Here is a 13,682-nt window from a genome sequence, read left to right on the forward strand (position 1 = left end):
CACCAGCGCAATCCACTCCATTAACAGAATGTGCTAAAGCACAGAGCCAAAAATTGACTGAGCTATCTGGACACTCCAGGCTGACTCATTTGCAAGATGGTTCTTTTCTTAGATTCCCAGGATAGAAAAGACATAATATTAGTTTTCATACATTAAAAACAGGAATGATGTGACCTTGCTTCCTGTTAGTGCTGTCAAGCTGAGGAAAACAGAGAGGTGTCAACATGTCCTAAAGTTTAAGTTCATTTCATGGCCCATCTCCCTCTCCATGTATGAGGACTCTGCCTCTGAAGACCCTCAGAATCCCGGTGCCACTGTGCTTTGTTTGCGTTTTAATTTCCCCAAGCTCTAGAAAAGACCCAAACCTACAGCTTTGAAGCCTTATGCCTCCCTCCCATCTCTCTTGCCTAAGTGCCAAACAGAAACCACCTTGCTGCCTCCATTTAATCACAGGATGACAATATTTCAACATAACAGAGGGGCTGTTTGTGCTTTATCTTTTACTGCATTTTTATGGGGAGCAATATATTTTCTTCCTTTCCTCCCCTGATACTGTAACAATCTTTCCTAAATTAAATATGTAACAAATTTCTCATACAACTTTATTCCCAGGCTCTTTTTAAACCATCATTAAATATCTTCATGCTGTTTGACAGTTATTCCTCATCACTGTGTTACCTCAGGGACTTCCTGGTGTAAATGGAGGTTGATGACATGCAAAGAAAGAGCACAGAGGAGTCCTGGCGGTGGCTGGTCCTTCCCACGGTAGGCGTGGACAGGCAGAGTCTGGTCGGTATGGGGTGACAGCTAGGGAACCAGAGGGGTACACACTTGAGAAGCAGAGTTCATCCTATTTACCTTTGTATCCCCAGAACCTAACTCTGTTCCAGGCACAGCAAGGTTCTGTGGAGATATTTGGTGGAAAGAAAAGGGGGAGAGAGAGCATATAGGAGAAAGGGTAGAAGAAGAAAATGGAGGGGAGGGGGGGAAGAGACAGAAGGTTGGGAGATGTGTGGTGCAGAAAGAAGACCTGTGGAAAGCATCACACCAGAGGGAGCTTTAGAGAAGTCTTCCATTCTTTCATTGATTTGATCCAAGCCAAGATGTGCATGATGATGGCAAAGTGTTTCTTCAAGGACTATGGCTCTTGAAGAGAATGACAGTCTGCAGAGCTGAGGCCAGCATCCAGTTAGCTGTGGCCCAAGGAACATTGTGGCAGGCAGCAAGGGGGGGCTCAAGGGGAAGTAGGCAGGGCTGAGCCACACTGTCAAAGGAGGGGGGGGGTCACTGGATTGAGGGAATAGGTACTGTGGTAAGGCTAGACCAACAGTCATGATACCCTGGAGAAAATTATACAGGCCAAGAAAGGAAAACACACACAAACAACTTTTCTAATGTTTGTAACTATCTAGATTTATTGATCACATCACTGAGCTTATCTGAAAGAAAAGGAAATAAACTGGGATTAGATGCTGGCTATAGTCACAGCTGCTGTACGTCAGCTTTAATTTGCAACCATTTTCTCTGACATGCAGTCTTTGTGGTATTAAGCAAAAATTGGTAAGACTTCTAAGTGCCTAATTCATGTGACTTTTGCAGATATGTGAACCTCACCTAATGCAACATTAAAAAATCACCTGAACGTATGTGCTATATTTAAGTCCCTTAGGTTACAAAATTGTGTAGGATAGTGCCGTTTTGGCACTTTTTATTTTTGGTGTCAATCCAGATATGTAGATAGATGCAAAACCTATCACATAAATGGAAGGAATCTTTTGATTAATTTTTAGTGAATAACCCAATCCAGCCAAATTTCTTAGCAATCATGTGTACTGCTGCCCCCAGGGTTATTTCCTGTGTTAGACTTCCCAACAGGTTCTGATACTGAACATTGTAAATGTTAACAGTCTGTTTATAATAGAATGAACTGTCACCTGTGGAGTTTTCTCAGCTATTTGAAGCGTTTGGGAAGCAGCTTGGAATAGAGAAACTAGCTCACTAGAAGTCAAAAGAGCTGGTTCTACTTCAAGCTTTACCACCAGCTAGGAAAACTGACCTTGGACAAATCCTTTCATCTGGCCAGGCCTTGATTTTCTTATCTGTGAAATGAAAGAGCTGGACTAGATCTTTAAGAACTCTTCCAAATACAGCATCCTTAGATCCAGACACAAAATAAGGAATGACATTAAACCCCCATAACCAGAATCCCAAGAAATATAGAAAAGAAATCATCTCTGTAAGGTCTCTGTTCCTCTGCCTTGATATTCATGACATTGACCCAAATGATAACAGTAATCATTGTTTCTGAAAATTGTGCAACATAGGTGTGAAGGAAGACAGGCTTTGACATGGAAAAATATAGTGTAGAATGGTAATGTATGTAAACAAAAGACCAACCATACTCTGACCATCATCGTTTCTGTTCTGCCTGAAGCATACTCACCAGGATGATGAAGCAGAAGGACAAAAGAGACATGAGAAACACAGACAACAGAAAGTAGAGCACAGCCAAGGCCCAGGTTTTTTGTTTTGTTTTTTTTTTTTGGTTGAGCTTCGGTTGCTTTTTAAATAGTTTTAGACTTCCAGAAGAGTTGCAGAATGAGTACAGAGTTCCTTTAAACCCTTCACTCAGCTTTCCCTGACGTTAACATCTTGCATAATTATAGTATGACTATGAAAACCAAAACATTAACATTGGGACAATAATATTTACTAAACTACAGATTTTATTCAGACTCTAGCTTTTTGACTAATGTCCTTTCTGTTCAAAGATTCAAACCAAAGACCTGAGTTTAGTTGGGGTAGTTGAGGACTATCTTTGCACATAACTGAGCAGATAGAATTCTTAAGTCTTGGGATTCCCTACCAATTAAGTTCCATGACAACCCAAAGAAAGACCTCATCAGTCTTATTTATCTCTATAATCCCAAGCCTGAGAATAGTGCCTGAAACATAGAAGCTCAAACATGTGCTGAATGAATTAATGGATGACTAAGAAGCCAGCTAGATCACCTTACCTTCATTTTTATAGAAAAGCCAACGTGACCAGGTTCAAAGGATTCTTCTAAGTATTTCATTTTCCCTAGTTCTTGAATTATCTTGGTTACCCTAAGATTTTTCATATGGCATAGTTTTACTAGAATTAGATTTGAACTATTAAGAATTCTGGAGACACAGAGGACAGTTACAGTACTTCCTGCCCCAACCTGCAGTTACACTAAATACCCTCATCAATGTTCCCTTAAGCACACTTCATCACTATACATATTATACTATCCCATAAATCACTGTGCAGTCTAGAATAAATTACTGAGAATTTTTTCACCTAATTAAACCAAGTCCTTAACAGATGTTAGGTACCTAGTAAACACTGTTGAATAAATGTTTGGTAACCTTTCTTTGGTATACCAAGATTACCTATATACCAACATCAAACACATAAAATTCTTTAAATTAGCATTGTTGATTCTAGTAATTAACAAACTAAACAAAACTGTTAAGCAAAATATATTGTCAAATTCCCATTCCCTTATAGGAAAACTGAATTTCAGGCCAACATTCTCCAGCAAACACTTAAGAGAAAGTTTATCCTGTAACCAACTAACAGATCTCTGACCTTCCTCTTCCTTCAAGGCATATTTCTGACTTACAACAAGAATATTTCTGTTCTTCACATGTTTGGTAGATTTGTCCACCAAAAACAGCAAGAGCTGGTTTATTTCAACTGTGGCCTTAAAGTACTCAAACCACTGCCACACTCTATATGCCACTCAATAAAAAACCGTCCTTGGTGTACTCAAAAAAGAGCAGAGACTATGAAAGTCATTCACTGCATGCTTCCAATGCTTTATGACCACTTCTTCAAACCATCATTCACTCTTGCACACAGTGACTCATGCAAACCCACATCCTCCTCTATGACAGGTACCAACACCCTCTTGGCTTGACCTACCGGGAGGCAGGGCCTCACTGTGGCAATGAAGGTGTTTAAAGTGTTTTAGATCAGTCATCTGGTGGACAGGTCAGAGCTCTGAGTAATCAAAGATAATTTACTCATACACACATGTATATTCATACTGTAAGCAACTCTGTCTACCAATAAAAAACAAACCACATCATTACAGAGGAACATTACTAAGAAGGCCCTTGTAAAAGATAAGGTGGTGTACTTGGGAGGTAAACCAGTTTCACCTAAGACCACACTATTCGAATCCCAGTTAGCAGTCTCCATATTTCAGAATGTAAATTAGTGGATTGATTCTTTTAAAATCGCTGTTTCAAAACTAGAGGCCAAAGGTAACAGCAGCAGGAACCACAAATCAGTTCATACTGTTCCCTTGCTTAAAACTTTTAATGGATTCTGGTTATGCTCAGGGCCAAGCTTTGGACAGGACTTGCAAGAGCTGTGTTTCTCTGGACCCTGCTCAAGCTCCAGCCTCATCTCTAGTTAACCCCCTCGTACTACACAGGCTCCCACCCCACTGTCTGCCTGCACTTGTTCTGTGATACCTGGTCTATGTCCCATGTTGTTCTTGGCCCCTGTCCCCACTGCTGGACCCCTTTCAGCTCCCATCCTCTATGCTCCCTTCTTACCCTAAGATGTCCCATATCAAACTGCTTAGCTCAGTGTTGAAATGAACCTGTCTTCTTTTCTGTCTCCTCCACAAAATGATAAATGACTTGAGAGTAATAATCATGTCTATAGGATTCATTTCTTTATTCCCAGGACCTTGTACAGTGCCTGGTGCATTATAAGTAGCAAATAAATATTTTTCAATGAATGAGTACATCTAAAGGACATAAACATTGTTAGTTATATGCAAATAATAACTAAATATCTCATTAATGCCATTTCCCCCCTCAGAAAATAATACCGCATAAGTCTAAAACCAAACCATATGATATTTTACAAGGATTGGTTCGCCATAAAATCAGTTGTTGTCATAATTATTCCCAAGCACCATGCTATATCTATGCCCTTTAATCAATTAGGTTATAAGAAAAAAACAAACAAAAACAACAACAACAAAAAAAAAACCTTTATCTACCCACTCTGTTCCCTGTGAAATGATATTCAGAATGCAATTTCAACATGCTGGGTCTGTAGAGTTCTGATCCACTAATTCTAGATTTGCAGTCATTTCCATTATAGTAAGGGAGAGTGCTTTCAGTTCCTAGCCCCTGGGTGCTGGTGCCCAGACCAGGTTACTGTGCCGTTGGAGCCCATAAACCTTCTTGCTAACTCTCAGGTTAAGTACACTGTGCACCCATATATGCATTCTTTCTGCTAAGATCACCCATATAAAATGCTTTCTAGCACAGTGGCATTTCATACATATAAAAGAGTTAAACTTTTATTCTTGTAATATTCCAGACTTTTTCTGAAGGGACCACGTGACAATGAAGCTGCCTTTCCTACAAGTGTTTACATTTCCTGTCTTCTTTTACAAATGAATAAAGGATTGCATTTGGATCCCTGCCGAAATAGGCCTTAATTGATTTTTTCAGGTGTTTCCTACTGCCATGGTAACCGTAATCAAATATCTTTTCATGAATAGCCTTGTCAGTTGCAATGTAATATTCTCACTGAATACAGTCTCCGGTTCTCTGGTTCTCTTTCTGCCAAGCTCTCTGGAGCTTTCTCTTCCTTGACCTGACATTTTCTTCAGGTTCCTAGGCCCCACGGAAATAATATATTTAAATAGCATACATGGTTTTTTAAAATGAGAATCTCCTATGAGTTCCATCAGTAATGACACACACAAAAGATAAAAACAGATCATGCTTTCAAGGGTAATAGATATTTTAATACTGGCATGATTTGTCAAATATCTATAATCCCTCTCAAATCACCTTTGAAGGTATTGTTTCATTTTTTTCTTTTTCTCACCCAAGAAAAATCATTATTCATCTTAAGAGAGAACATCTTGTCAAGTGTTGCAGTTCAACAAAATAAGGAAAACATCTCTGCCAAAATGCAGCAAATGTGATTACACAAGGCCAAGGAGAAGCCCATAATTAGATCATTACCATGGAAACAACCTAATTACATGTGTAAAGCAGTGAGGGCTGAGTTGCAGATCTGAATATGTTAATACCATTGTCTATGTTATAATATTTCTGCTACTTAGCCTTCTCCAAATATAATCATATAAGCCATATAGATAAATCCCCACTCGATTTAAATGAATGAAAAAATACTGTGCATTTATGTGAATGAAGTTCAGAAATATTCACTCTCTTTATTGTAAACATACACCTATACTCTTAAATGAGAAAAAATGTTGTGTGTATTCATAATAAAGGTACATTAGCATGTAAATACCTGAATGGCCTTAAGTACTCATTCTGGAGTTTCACACCATACAGAAATTATTTATAAGGGCAACCAAAGTTAGGGCAAAATAATCAAATTTTTAAACCATATATTCTTTATTTATACTGAGGAATCATTTTATATGATCTACTCTTCATTATTTAGAGGCCCATTGTTTCTTAAGGAGTCATTTGCAGTCTAAAATGTGAGTGTCCCTTTACTGCTCACCGCAGAGATAAAAACCACATCCCCAGGGGGCAGTGGAGAGACTACCCAGAACAATTTTATTAATATAAGGGCCTTTTAGAACAATTTTATTAATATGAGGGCCTTGTTACTTTTTAAAATTATCAAATCTAAATACCTACTTCTAACTGCCTTTTAACACTACTTGCAAATGCTCTCGTGTTTGAATTTCTTAAACATCTCTCATTTTCTGTCCTTGCTTTTCCCAACTGCTTCCTCCTCTTAAAGCCATCTCAGATCCTGGCTGTCACCCACACTGGGGGCAGGAACTTCTTCCCTGCTGGAGTTACAAGCAGAGCTTTGGAGAAGCTACCCTCATCCTCCCATGCTGCACCATTTGAAAATCATCTTCCCCAGCAGCCCCCCAGGTATCAGCAAGTCTCTGACCTCCCTACCTCTCCTGGAACAGCATGGCTTCCAGAGGTGAGGATGGCAAGAGAGGAGATACTGCTAATGCACCTTGCTCTTGCCCCCCTCCACTCCACACACACCTGGGAACTGAGTGGGAGAAGTGGTCAGTCTGTGTGCAGCTCAAGGATCCTGGCCCCAAATAACAATGTCTTTCTTTGACAGAGAGATGGAGGCACATGAGCAGAAAACTAGTTGGGGCCAGAGAACAGAGTCCATCATCACAAATACAGGATCTGAAGAAGAAAGGGAACATGATGGAGGAAAAACAATTGTGCTTAGAGTCAGGCCTTGGTTCTGCCTTTGGATTGTCACCTTGTATGAATCACTTCCTTGCTGGACCCTCCACTTTCTCCTCTCTGCAAAGAAATAGGCTGGGCTAGATAAGGTTGAGGTCTTCCACAAGCTCTAACATTCTGGTTCTATGGCTGTAACATAGGCCGAGCCAAACCCTGCTGCCTGCCTTCCTTTCCACAGCCAGCCTGGGTGGTCTCACTGAGAGGATTCTGGGCTCACTTAGGCTCCTCTCCCCTTGACTGCCCAGCCATCCTGCCTATAGAATACACACACCGCTGAAATAGAGAGGAGCCTGAAATGCCAAGATTACTATATTTGGGCTTAAGCAAATCTCATAACCTCTTTAGGCCTTAATTTTCTTTTCTGTTGAATCATGGCCGTGGGAATCTGGAGAAAGTGATGAGTGAAGGGATCTCTCCAATCCCTTCCAACTCTTACATATCATGAGGAAAATTAATTTTCTTTATGTACTTCTTTCATCAGCTTCCTCCTGTACTCAAAGTCTTCCAGTGACTCCTCATTTTCATAAATTTCAAATATAAAAGCCACTGCCTTTCCAAACATCCTTTAATCCAGCCACAGGTGTCCTGCCCAGTCTTGTTTCCCTCTATACACTTTTCCCACAATCTTTTCCCCCCACCTCGCTGGTCTAACCAGGTTTTCTCATAGGTCCTCCCATCCTCAATCCCAATCTTCTTTTGACCTTGATACTGCCTTCTTATTCATGAACCTGACCCATGGTAGGTGCTCAAGATATGTTGTAGCTGGACTGTCGAACCATGCTCTCTCCCACCATTCAATCCCATCCCCGTTTTCAAGGCACAGATTACACCATCTAGGAGACTTGCCCTGGTCCCTCTGAATTACATAATCATGCTCTCCTCTAATCCACGAATTTATGTTGTAACACACCATTTAAGACCTATAGTCATGACCTCTTAATCACTGTTAAAAGGGTGTGGAAAATTTAATCTACTCATTACAAGCAGACATTCTGAAGACTAATAGCAAGTCTTCCATTTCTTCACAATTACCATACCACCTAACCCCACACTGAATCCTTGATAGGTACTTAGAAAATATTAAACTGATGGGCTGGGAGGTGCTCCAAGAATATGTCCTCTATCAGGGATGAATATTGCCCCTTTCATACAATCTCTACTCAGCAAAATGCTCATCTCTCAAGAAGAAACTTAAATGCCAGCTCAATGTGGCTCTTTCTCTATACTGTTAGTCAGAGTTTGTCTTTTCTCATATATGTCTACTGGCACGTGTCATGTTGCCATCATTATTTGTTTATATACCTGTCTCCCCACCTAAACAATGGATCTTCAGAAAAAGATCCAAATTTCTCTTTTGTCATAATTCTATGTCCAGTACTACTCCCATAATATAACAGATATCCAATATAGTGATTTTTAAATTTTTTTAAAGTTAATTTCTTTATTTTGAGAGAGAGAGAGAGAGAGCATGCAAGCAGGGGAGGTTCAGAGAGAGAGGGAAAGAGAGAACCCAAGCAGTCTCCAAATTGTCATCACAGAGACCAATGCAGAGCTCGAACTCAAACCATGAGAGCTGAAATCAAGAGTTGACTGTTTAACCAACTGAATCAATTTATGCTTTGCTCTCTCTGAAAACTGTAGAACCAATTTTTGACAATTTAAGATGATGAACTAATGTGACACTTGATACTCAGTTTATAAATTCATAATCTAAATTTTATACAAGGTCAGGTGATAGAAGAATCCACAGGTGTCTAGTATCTATGCCAAGTCTTCCCCCAAGTTACCTTTAATAGTTCTGAATTGGTTATGTGTTATACTGCGCTCTGTGGTTTTTGAAATTCACATTCGAGAATCATTAAGTATTTAAAAACCACCATAGAAACTAGCATAGTTAATATATTAGAAAGTACAAAGAACATACTTGTTATTATATCTTCTCCTGGGGTGGTCCAGAGATTGCTATCAGACCTAAATTGCTTCTTTTAACACCACACCTTTATTTCTCATTATAACTATCTACTTTGAACTTAGTTTATTAATGTATTACTTATACTCTCTATTAGATGCATATTCTCTGAGGGAAGGGATGCTTTTAGACATCTGTAGCACATAACACAATAATTTCTATGGAAAAAGGGCTAAGTAAAGTTACTGTATGAATCTATTAATCACTATATTCCAAATTTCTGACACACATTAAAACCGAGTAACATGGAGAAATTACTCTTATCACAGGACTAGTAATGATTTTTTTCCTGAGCAACTAGCTTGTTTAACATAATTGATCATAGTGAATTGTATTATCACTTTAATTTCTTCTCTTAAAGTTGTTCAGTAGACATCTTAGAATCAACTTGGTGGGCCATTTATAGGAAGTCCATGGGATTTCAAGGTACAATTTCATATACAAATCTATCTCCTTTCCCACCTTCATTTTCCTTTTATCTAATTTTTTCTACTGTTTTCAACATATTATCTTATTATATAATATGCTTTTTTGTAAGCTGTCAGATTATTTTCAGGTCAACAGATATTCATGAACACAGATAAACAGATATATAAATACTATAAATATAAATTAATAAATAACAAATCTGAGGTTTTTTTGAATACATTTAATTCTTGATTAAATATCACTCCCAGCTTTGCTATTGATAAACTTCCTTAAGTTCTTATTAGTAAGTCACAATTTTAACCACGCTATAGATTATTCATAATTTTGTTCACGCTAGAGAAACACCCTTTATTTTCTATGTAATCATCTGGTCTAATTGCTGCCCACTTCCAATTTAGTTAGTGGTTTTATGGGAGGAAAAAAGGAGAAGGAGGTGGATAATAATTGCCTTCAAGATTATTTCCGTACTTCAACAGCAGAAATGCAATAACAGCTAACACTTACAGTACTAATATGGGCTAGCATTGCACTGAGAACTTACTAGCATGCAATCCTCACAATAACCCTAAGAGATGATGCTGTTATTAGCATCCTAGATTAGCGATGAGGAAACTGAGGCACTCAGAACTGTGGTAACTTGCCCAAGATCACACCTTGAGTACATGACAGAACTGGGGTTGAAACCCAGCCTGTCAAAACCCACTCTGTTCCCCAAGATGACCTCTTCCAGACCTTGCCCTTCTCAGCCAAACAAAGCATCAGTGCATAGCACTTTCATATGAACTATTTAAGTGAAAGGGATTGAGAGAAGGGGGAATTTTCTTTCACTTTTGGTAGCAAAATTATTCATTGCTTCCTGCTATTATAAGTCATTTGTTGCTTCAGTCAATACTGCCCGGGGCAGGCCTGGGCTTTATTTGCCATCTCTGTGTTTGAGCCCTGAAATGAGATTATCGATTTATGATCAGTGTAACTCCTGGCTGAGCCCTGGATATTATGATACTCTAATAGAGAGTCTTAAGGAAATCAACTGCTACCCCTCTAGGCAGGATCTACATCTTGTTCATTTGTTGTGTCACTCCAGCATCTAGCACATAATAAACACTCAATAAATATATGCTGGCTGAGTGACTGGATTCATAAATTATTCTTCAGGTATAGATTTTAAGTTTCTCATGGGTAAAAACTCTGTTTAGCACCTGTTATAGTGCTAACATTGAATAATACAGAGATGATCAAGTGCACGAACTTTCACGGTTTTAAGGTAAATGGTAAAACCAGTTCATGTGTTGCTGAAGCCATGTGCGAGAAGACTCATGAAAATAAAAGCATTGCCAATAATAAAAATTTATTTTAAACCTTACGGATCCTATTTCATAAGAAACCAACTTCTTCTTAACTTAATAACTAGTGATTTTTTTTTTACTTCCTCAGCAACATAAAAGAATACTGGGTTCTCATCTATTCCGTTTTATTTATTTTTTTAATTTTTTTTTAACATTTATTTTTGAGAGACAGAGTGAGACAGAGCACGAGCAGGGGAGGAACAGAGAGAGGGAGACACAGAATCCGAAGCAAGCCTCAGGCTCTGAGCTTTCAGCACAGAACCCAACATGGGGCTCAAACTCACCAACCATGAGATCATGACCTGAGCCAAAGTCGGAGGCTTAACTGACTGAGCCACCCAGACACCCCTCATGTATTCCCCATTTTAAACCTTCATCACCTTAAACAAAAGGTGAGTCCCACACATAAAGGATCTTAGAAAAACAAAAGACCCATTTCTCCAGAACATTAGTTAAAAGAGTTCTATTATTTTGTGGAACTGTAAAGGGTCCATCACGATGCCATTCAGACAAGGTTTCCCACAAGAAGTATGAATGGGGTGGAGAAGACAGTCCCAGTCAGCCTGGAACTAAGATCTAGATATACACCGCATTTAGGTTTAGAAGAAACTCCTGTCCATGGAATTGTCCCTATCCATCTGGTCATTTATATGGTAGATGAGGAATTTCCTAAAAATTTCAAACTATATTCCCAACTGGGGATCAAAGGCATACAGATGTGCAGGGAGAACTAAGGGTGGTAGGAAGCAAAGGAAGCCACAGTGCCCGGAGGACCTTGCAGAATCTGTGAAGGAAAATGCCTCTAGAGAGGAAGCAGGCAAGACTAGTCTGCCTCAGCCATGGGACAGAGACTGAGGGGTGACCAGCAGTCCTACTGCTACCTGCAACAGCCCCGCTCTCATCGCTAGACTGTGAACTCAGCCATGTGCCCTCAGACTACAGAGGGGCCCAGTGAATTGAGTGTGACAGCAGAACCAGGAAGCTGTTCCCCCTCTGACTTTCCAGAAGAGCACCATCTTGTGGGCCACAGGGAGGGAGGGTTTGGGAGTCAGGCAGCTGGCCAAGAATCTGCTCTTCAGATGGATAGAGACCGGTGCAAAGGAAAGTGCAGCAAGGATCTGTGGTGAGTGGGACCCTGGACTGGATGTGTGAGGCCCCACAAGTTACCATTTGTGGCCCACAGAAATACCTGGGGTGGACTTTTCGGGAATGGCATGCATGTTTCAGTGAGTAGAGATTATGGCCAGCAAGATAGGTCTTTATCCACTATAAAATTCAAGTTTAATCTTAAATGTGAAATCACCTGTACCTGTATGCTGGAGAAACCTAGAACATTCATGTTACAAGTTCTTCTTTAAGATAAAATAGAAACAAAATTATCAATTGCTATATATCCTTGACTGGCATCCTGCTTTGTCTCATTTTTTTTTCTTAGAACAACTCTGTGAGGAAAACAGAACAGGCATCATTACTATCTACTAGATGAGGAAACTGAGGCTCAGAGAGGCCAAGGGATTTGACTGTGATTACACAGCTCATGTAACTCCCAGTGGCCATGGCATTCCACCAATCAGGAATATCTGTGTGCTGCTCATTTGCCACTCACTTGTTCTAGAAGCTCATGAGTACTGATAAACCATGATATTAAAGTTGGGAGGCAGGTCAGAGGAAAGGCAAGCCTATGGCTCTAACAGAGGTGTGTGGACTAACTCTCCCCCACAGATACTCTACCAAAGCAGTCTGTGACCATGTCTTTTCTTTGCTTTCCTAATGGACGCGCCTCCTCCTCCTCCCTTCAGCCAGGTACCAAGGCTGTGCTGTGAGCATAGTGATTGCCTGGAGGAAGATGAGAGGGAGGAGGAAGACACAAAGGGGGAAGGATAGCAGAAAAGGCAGGCAGCAGGGTGGAACCTGCAGAAGTCCCACCTACCTCTCCTCACTCCATGCTCTTAAAAACATTCCCACAGGGGCACCTGGGCGGCTCAATCAGTTAAGTGAATGGCTTCAGCTCAGGTCATGATCTCGAGGTTCCTGCGTTCGAGCCCCACGTCCTGCTCTGTGCTACCAGCTTGGTTCTGTGCTGACAGCTCAGATCCTGGATCCTGCTTCTGATTCTGTGTCTCTCTCTGCCCCTCCCCATTCACACTCTGTCTCTTTCTCAAAATAAACATTAAAAAAAATAAAATAAAAACATTCCCACAAGTTGTTCCCTTCTTAAAATCGCTTTGAGCCAAAATGTGTAAATAGAATTAACCAAATGCAATCATGGACTTGCTAGATAAAGAAAACCATAGCAGCTTTTTTCCTCAGTCCATAAATAATGCAACCTATCTGCAAGGCCAGCCAAAACAAAAACAAAGGGGTGTAAGACCCCTTAAGCAGTTCAGTATTAAATGGGTTTTTCACATTTTCTTTTCCTTCTTCCCCATTTTCAGAACCAATTACTCTTTCTGTCTTTCCTGTTTCTGTGGAAGCCAGCCCACCGAAACAAAATACACAAGCCAGGCAGGGAGTTGTACAGCAGGAAGGGTCATCAGGCCTTCAGGGCATCACTCCGAATTCGGTCTGTCCCAGGGCTGGAAGACACTATGGAGAGAAATACCTTCCACCTGATTTTTATGCCTTAGAAAGAAAAGCAGAGAGGGGCACCTGGGTGGCTCAGTCGGTTG

This window comes from Panthera leo, chromosome C2, assembly GCF_018350215.1.
Source record: "Panthera leo isolate Ple1 chromosome C2, P.leo_Ple1_pat1.1, whole genome shotgun sequence".
Lineage (NCBI taxonomy): Eukaryota > Metazoa > Chordata > Mammalia > Carnivora > Felidae > Panthera > Panthera leo.